Source organism: Canis lupus, chromosome 34, assembly GCF_048164855.1.
Source record: "Canis lupus baileyi chromosome 34, mCanLup2.hap1, whole genome shotgun sequence".
Taxonomy (NCBI): Eukaryota; Metazoa; Chordata; class Mammalia; order Carnivora; family Canidae; genus Canis; species Canis lupus.
This window is the reverse complement of record NC_132871.1, coordinates 9,882,186-9,888,818: the sequence shown is the minus strand read 5'-3', so window position 1 is coordinate 9,888,818 and position 6,633 is coordinate 9,882,186. Positions and strand designations below refer to the sequence as shown.

The 6,633-nt window shown below is 43.1% G+C and overlaps 1 pseudogene; it reads right to left on the bottom strand.

Annotated features, from left to right (window-relative positions):
• Positions 1 to 4,045: 4,045 nt before the first annotated feature.
• On the bottom strand, positions 4,046 to 4,822 carry LOC140624422 (ATP synthase subunit g, mitochondrial pseudogene; annotated as a pseudogene).
• Positions 4,823 to 6,633: the final 1,811 nt, after the last annotated feature.

Below are 6,633 nucleotides of genomic sequence, written 5' to 3'. Positions count from 1 at the left end.
TGGGATGCCTGGCTTGTTCAGTTGATAGAGCACATTGACTCTTGATCTTGGGGTTGTGAGTTTGAGCCCTATGTTGGGTGTAGAGATTACTTAAATATAAAAAATCTTTAAAAAAAAAAAGATTATTTATTTATTTATGAGAGACAACACAGAGAGAGGCAGAGACATAAACAGAGGGAGAGGTAGGCTCCCCATAGGGAGCCTAATGCAGCACTCCCATCTCAGGACCCCAGGACCACAACCTGAGCCAAAGGCAGATGCTCAACCACTGAGCCATCCGTGCTCAAGAATCTTTTTTTTAAAGAATTTATTTATTTGACAGAGAAAGAGAGAGAGCATGCACAAGCACAGGGAGCATCAGGTTCCCCACTGAGCAGGGAGTCCAGTGTGGGGTTGAGTCTCAGGATCCTGGGACATGACCAGAGCCAAAGGCAGAAGCTCAACCAACTGAGCCACCTAGGTGTCCTTAAAATAAAAAAATCTTAAAGAAATAGAACTTGTGGGGGCATGACACAAAGGACAAAGAAACCAAATTTGGGGCAATTTATATATCAAAAGGACAAATGACTACAATTGATTATAAAACATTTAATAAATAAAAAACCCACGGCAATGTAATTATAGAAAAGAATGTCCTTATTTTTAGGTTATGCAGGCTAATGTATTAGGGAAAACGTGTCATGATGTTTGCAATGTATTTCCAAACAGAAACAAAAAATATATGGCAAATGGTCATCAATTTTTGGATAGTTGGTAGATACAATGGTGATTTTTGTATGGTTCTTTCAATTTATCTGTATTTAAATTTTTTCTACAATAAAAATAGAAAAAAGTAGCCCTGAGAGAATTAAAGGTCAGTTCAGATGTTAATCTCATTTTTTCCAACAGATTACTTTCTTCCTAACAATAGTGGAGACCAGCTATACTGACAGCAACCCCCACCAAAATTTTTCTTTAGTCTTAAACTTCATACTATTTTTATTCAGTGTGTGCACTGATATTTCTCATCCACAAAGAAGCCAGGTTGGTACATGATGTTAAAATTAATAAAAGTAAGTCAAAATTAAGGTGATGGGAGTAGTTGTGGTGCTAGTGGTGAAAAACTGTAGTTGAGAAATTTTTTTTTTAAGATTTTATTTATTTAATCATGAAAGACACAGAGAGAGAGAGAGAGAGAGAGAGAGAGAGAGGCAGAGGCACAGGCAGAGGGAGAAGCAGGCTCCATGCAGGGAGCCCGACGTGGGACTCAATCCCGGGGCTCCAGGATCAGGCCCTGGGCTGAAGGCGGCACTAAACCACCAAGCCACCAGGGCTGCCCCTGTAGTTGAGAAATTAAGATAAAATTGAGAGCTGGCTAAGGAGAGCTACCAAGATACTACAGTAAGAAATGCCACATCTAGGTTATATAGAACACTCCCAGTTGTATGGAAGTAATCCTGAGCTGGGGAAACTGTCCCACCAAATTTGTCAATCCCTTTCAGAGGACTTTCATTTCCTCCCTCTTACTTCATTTCCCTAGCTTCTTCCTAATGATGTGGGAAACAAAGGCAGAAGGAAATGTAGATAAAATTAAATGTCCTTATAACCTCCAGCCCATTGACAAATACTTGAGGCAGGCCTTGAGGCAGGCCCATGGACAAATACATTCCTCCAGGAAGCTCCCAACTGTCTTAAAGTTAGTGCCTTGCTAGAGAGAAAAACAACCTTGGTTTGACAATAGCAAGGCCTCAGGTTTCCGGAGTCTTCTTTTAGCGTATGGAAATCCTTTTGGAACTTTGCTTAGCCTTACTTGCCTCCCCAACCCCAGAGTATAATAATCAGTTGCTCCTCATAATCCTGGCATAGCAGGCAGCAGCAGGCAGTGGCAGCAGCAGGCAGTGGCAGCAGCAGCAGCAGCAATAGCTGCTTTTTCTGCCCATGGGGTCCTGTCCCTGAGCTTTAATAAAACCACCATTTTGCATTGAAGACTTCTCAAGAATTTTTTTTTTTTTTTTTGGCTTCAGATCTCACCAAACCTCACCTCTATTAAAAAACTACATCATTGACACTTGGTTCTTATTTCATACTCAATTCATCTCAGATTCATTCAAAAGCCTATCCTTAGCTCTGAGGATTGGAGTTGACAGTTCACCCTTAACTCCACCAATTCTGAGTCCCTACCATTCATGTTGGGTGGGATGTAAATTGCATTGATCAGAGATTAATAGTAACAGTCTATTGGGTTGTTGTCTCCTTTGAGGACCTGAGGCTTTCCAAAATCCCTCCCATCTAGTGGAACCCCAAGTAGACACTGTGTCGTAAGTACACTCATGCATCTTACCTCATTTAACCCTTCAAAGAATCTATCACTATTTCCACAGCTACTAAGTATTAGAAGCTGGCTCTGCTGACTCAAAAGTTTACCTCCCATCTTCTTTCAACTAACATTAAATCCCACAGTCTTATTTTTGCCAAATATTTTATCTTTGGCCAAGATGTTTTCTCCCTTCCCTATATTAATTTAAGATGTGGCATCTAGCACAGTTTCCTTCTCTACTCCAGCCCTACTGTCATCAGGGGTAAATCCAGCGTCCATGTCTAACTATCCTAACACTCTGGTTTCACACATCCCTGACTCTAACATTGGCTCCCATTTGGACAATCAAAAAGACCTGAAAACAACAAACAGCTAGGGCAGAGCTGAACGATCAGATTCATCTCCTGTACAAGGTTATTCCCTTAAGCCTGGGAGAGATGATGAGACTTAATGGAAGATGAAGAGAGAAATACGTTCCAAAACAAACAAACAAGATAAAACCCCAGAAACAGACCTTAATGAACAAAGATAAGTGCTTTACCTGATAGAGTTCAGAGCAATCCTATAAAAATTGAAGCCTCAAAACTATCCAACAGTTTCTTCTGTCACAGTAAAATCCCAAATTCCTGCAATGTCCTGTAAGCCCTGCATGATCACATCTCCTATTACCTCTGATCTTAATCCAATTCTCTTCCCCCTCACTCACTCTGCTTCTACCAAAGGAGCTTCCTGACTCAAATACTGCAGAAAAGACCTAGCTTTGGGGATGCCTGGGTGGCTTAGCAGTTAAGCTCCTGCCTTTGGCCCAGGGTGTGATCCTGGAGTCCCGGGATCTAGTCCCACATCAGGCTCCCCGTGTGGAGCCTGCTTCTCTCTCTGTCTATGTCTCTGCCTCTCTCTGTGTGTCTCTCATGAATAAATAAACAAAATTAAAAAAAAAAAAAAAGACTCGGCTTCGGGCTGTTAAAAAGCCACAGGCCCAAGGTGGAGTCACTTGGCCCAGGACAGCAAATCAAGACTTAATTGCAGTTTCAGTTTCTCCAGGAGTAGAATCTTAAACCAAAATCTGGCATTTTCTGGTAGGCACCACTGTGGTAATCTGTCACTTGGGCCCCTCCACCCCACCTAAAGGAAGATGAGGTAATCTACCTAATAAAACAGTTTTCCCCTGAATCCCCCTTGGGGGAAGGACCTAGCCTGAAAAAATCCTTTCTTCTCCTTTGCTAATAACTTCTTGCCTCACCCTTCTTTCTATAAAAGCCTTCCATTTCATGCAACGCCTCAGGGGAGGCCCCTCTACTTGTTGGGTTGGATGTTTGCTCCCTAATTCAGGAATTGCTTAATAAAGCCAATTTGACCTTTAAAATTTACTCAGTTGAATTCTGGCTTTTTTTTTTTTTTAAGATTTTTATTTATTTATTCATGAGACACAGAGAGAGAGAGAGGCAGAGACACAGGCAGAAGGAGAAGCAGACCCCCTATAGGGAGCCCAATGCGGAACTCGATCCCAGGACCCTGGGATCATGCCCTGGGCCCCCCAAAACCCCTCCTTCACAAGAATGTTAACCTTATCTGTTAGAGGCGAACAACAGGAAGAGCTCCTGCTGGCCTAGACTAGTTTGAGCTCAACCACTGACTCAGACCTGTACAGATGGACCTCTGCAGGTGGGCCGGGAGTGTAGGACAGTTTCTTCTTTCTTCTTCTTCTTTTCTTCTTTCTTCTTCTTTTCTTCTTCTTCTTTTCTTCTCCTCCTCCTCCTCCTCCTCCTCCTCCTCCTCCTTCTCCTTCTTCTCCTTCTTCTTCTTCTTCTGTCTGGGGCAGCCCGGGTTTAGCGCTGCCTTCAGCCCAGGGCCTGATCCTGGAGGCCCCGGGATTGAATCCCACATCAGGGTCCCTGCATGGAGCCTGCTTCTCCCTCTGTCTGTGTCTCTGCCTGTCTCTCTCCTCTCTGTGTATTCTCATGAATAAATAAGTAAAATCTTAAAAAAAAAAAAAAAAAAGGTTTGATCACACATGGTCCAAGAACACTCAAATAATAAGCCACATAGAAAGATATGTTAAAGATTGGTCTTCAAACATTATAGCCAATGATGCCATGCCTGACTATGATCTCGCCCACATCAAACCTCATCCACACCTCGGTGGCCACCAAACCATTCAGCAGAGCTTCCTTAACTGTGAGCTGTTTGAAGCTACAAGTTGGAGCACTCTTGACTATTTTTTTTCAAGCTCTGAGTAGCTGTAGGGATCTCAGCAGGGGTTGGAGGAAGCAGCTCAACCCTGGCATAGTGCCAAAATGTGGCCAATCGAGGCTTCGAGTAAGTCACAGCAGCGTTCACCAGCGCCAGAGAGGCTTCTCGGCGAGGTTACAGATGATCTGGGCCATGGTTCCAGGATCAGGACAGTTACTTCTACCTCATTATGCTAAACTCTCCACCCAAGGAGGAGTACAAACCTTGATAACATAATATACAATGCATGTACAGGCATGTTTCCCAAATATGCATGCATGACCTTATGCTCACCTCTACATACGAAGGCAAAATTCCCCTTTCTGACTATTTACCTTAACCCTAAATAAAAAGAGCCCATTCACTCTTGCTTGGGAAGTCAGGGCTTTGGAAGTTATTGCCTGTGATCTCCATATTAGCTGCAAAATAAAGTTTCCTTTGTGTGACAACTCCATTTGGTGTGGTCCTTTTATGTGTAACTCACCAAGGAGCAAACTCTAGTTCAGTTACAAAGAGATACAACATTCCAACTGGTCAGGCCTAAGCCAAATGCTGCCCCTGTGGTCAGGGGTGGGATCAGCGAGCTCCTCTTAAATCAAAAGTCTAGGAATGAGAAGAGGGGTGGTTCCATAGGAAAATCAGAGTGTGTTTACTAGAAGGAAACTGGATGCTAGACAGGTGAAATCACAGATATATCCATTCCACAAGATGCGATGAGGGAAGCACAGAGAAATCATTTGTAAAAGACGTATTACAAAGATTTTTAGCCTTTTCAAACTTCCAACTTGGGACCTGAGAGAGAGCACAATTAGTGTGAATTCATCCGTACTTCTAGTAACTGACCACTACTTTAACCTCCCAGGAAGCAGGTACAGATTCCCTGAGGATCCTCAGCATTACAGATCTCATGGAAGCAGAGGGAGGGGTGAGGGAGACATGGGGACATGGAAGAAAGTGTCCAGAAGGAAGCAGAGAGGAGTGAGGGAGACAATCAATGTCCTTTATAAAGACAAGGTAGGAGAAAACCAAAAAGGAGGGATAGGCAGTATTGTCAATCCCCAGGTTAGGGTGGTGTGCTATGGAATCATTATTTGTGTTGCCCCCAAATTCATATTTTGGAACTTTAATCCCCAGTGTGTTTGACCTTGGAGGTAAGGCCTTTAGGAGACAAGTAAGTCATTAAGGTAGAGTCCTCATGATGGGATTAGCATCCTTATAAAAAAGAAACACTAGAGCTAGTTCTCTTCCTCTCTCTTTCCCAGGTAAGGACACAGCAAGAAGGCAGCCATCTGCAGTCAGGAAGAGAGGGCTCTCACAAGAACCCAACCATACTGGCACCCTTGATAGACTTCCCAGTCTAAAACTATATGTTTTTAAATTCACCCAAACCGTGGTATTTTGTTAAAGCAGCCTGAACTAAGTCAAAAGGATTAACGCTGAGAATAGAGACATTAATTTGATGTTGAGATAATTTATGACTTTGAAGAAAGAATTTCCATAGCCTGGGGCACAAACTAGATTATGAACACTTAAGAAATGAGTGGCTGATGAGGAAGTGTAGGTACACCACAAAATGAAAAGTGAATAAATTGTTTACAGACTGAGAGCCTACTCTAGACAGAGCACTACACTAGGCACCAGCTTCATGGGTGTACGACAGGACATTCTACATGGGGCACTGGGCTCTGATGGGTCCTGGTTTGACTTGATGCTCTGATGTCACTGTCTTGGAATTATTACTAAATTTTTAATGAGGAGCCCTGCAGTTTCATTTTGCACTACACCCACACGTTATGCAGTAGGTACTCCTGAAGGGGACCCAAAATATTTCATTGGTTGTTCATTCACTTATTTATTTTTTAAAGATTTTCCCCCCCAATTTATTCATTTGACAGAGAGAGCACAAGCAGGGGGAGCAGCAGAGGGAGAGGGAGAAGCGGGCTCCCCACTGAGCAGGGAGCCTGATGTGGGGCTCAATCCCAAGATCCCAGGATCATGACCTGAGCCAAAGGCAGACACTTAACTGACTGAGCCACCCAGGTGCCCCAAAGTCATATTTTTGAACATGCACCATATACCTTGCACTGTGCTAAGCACCTTCTATT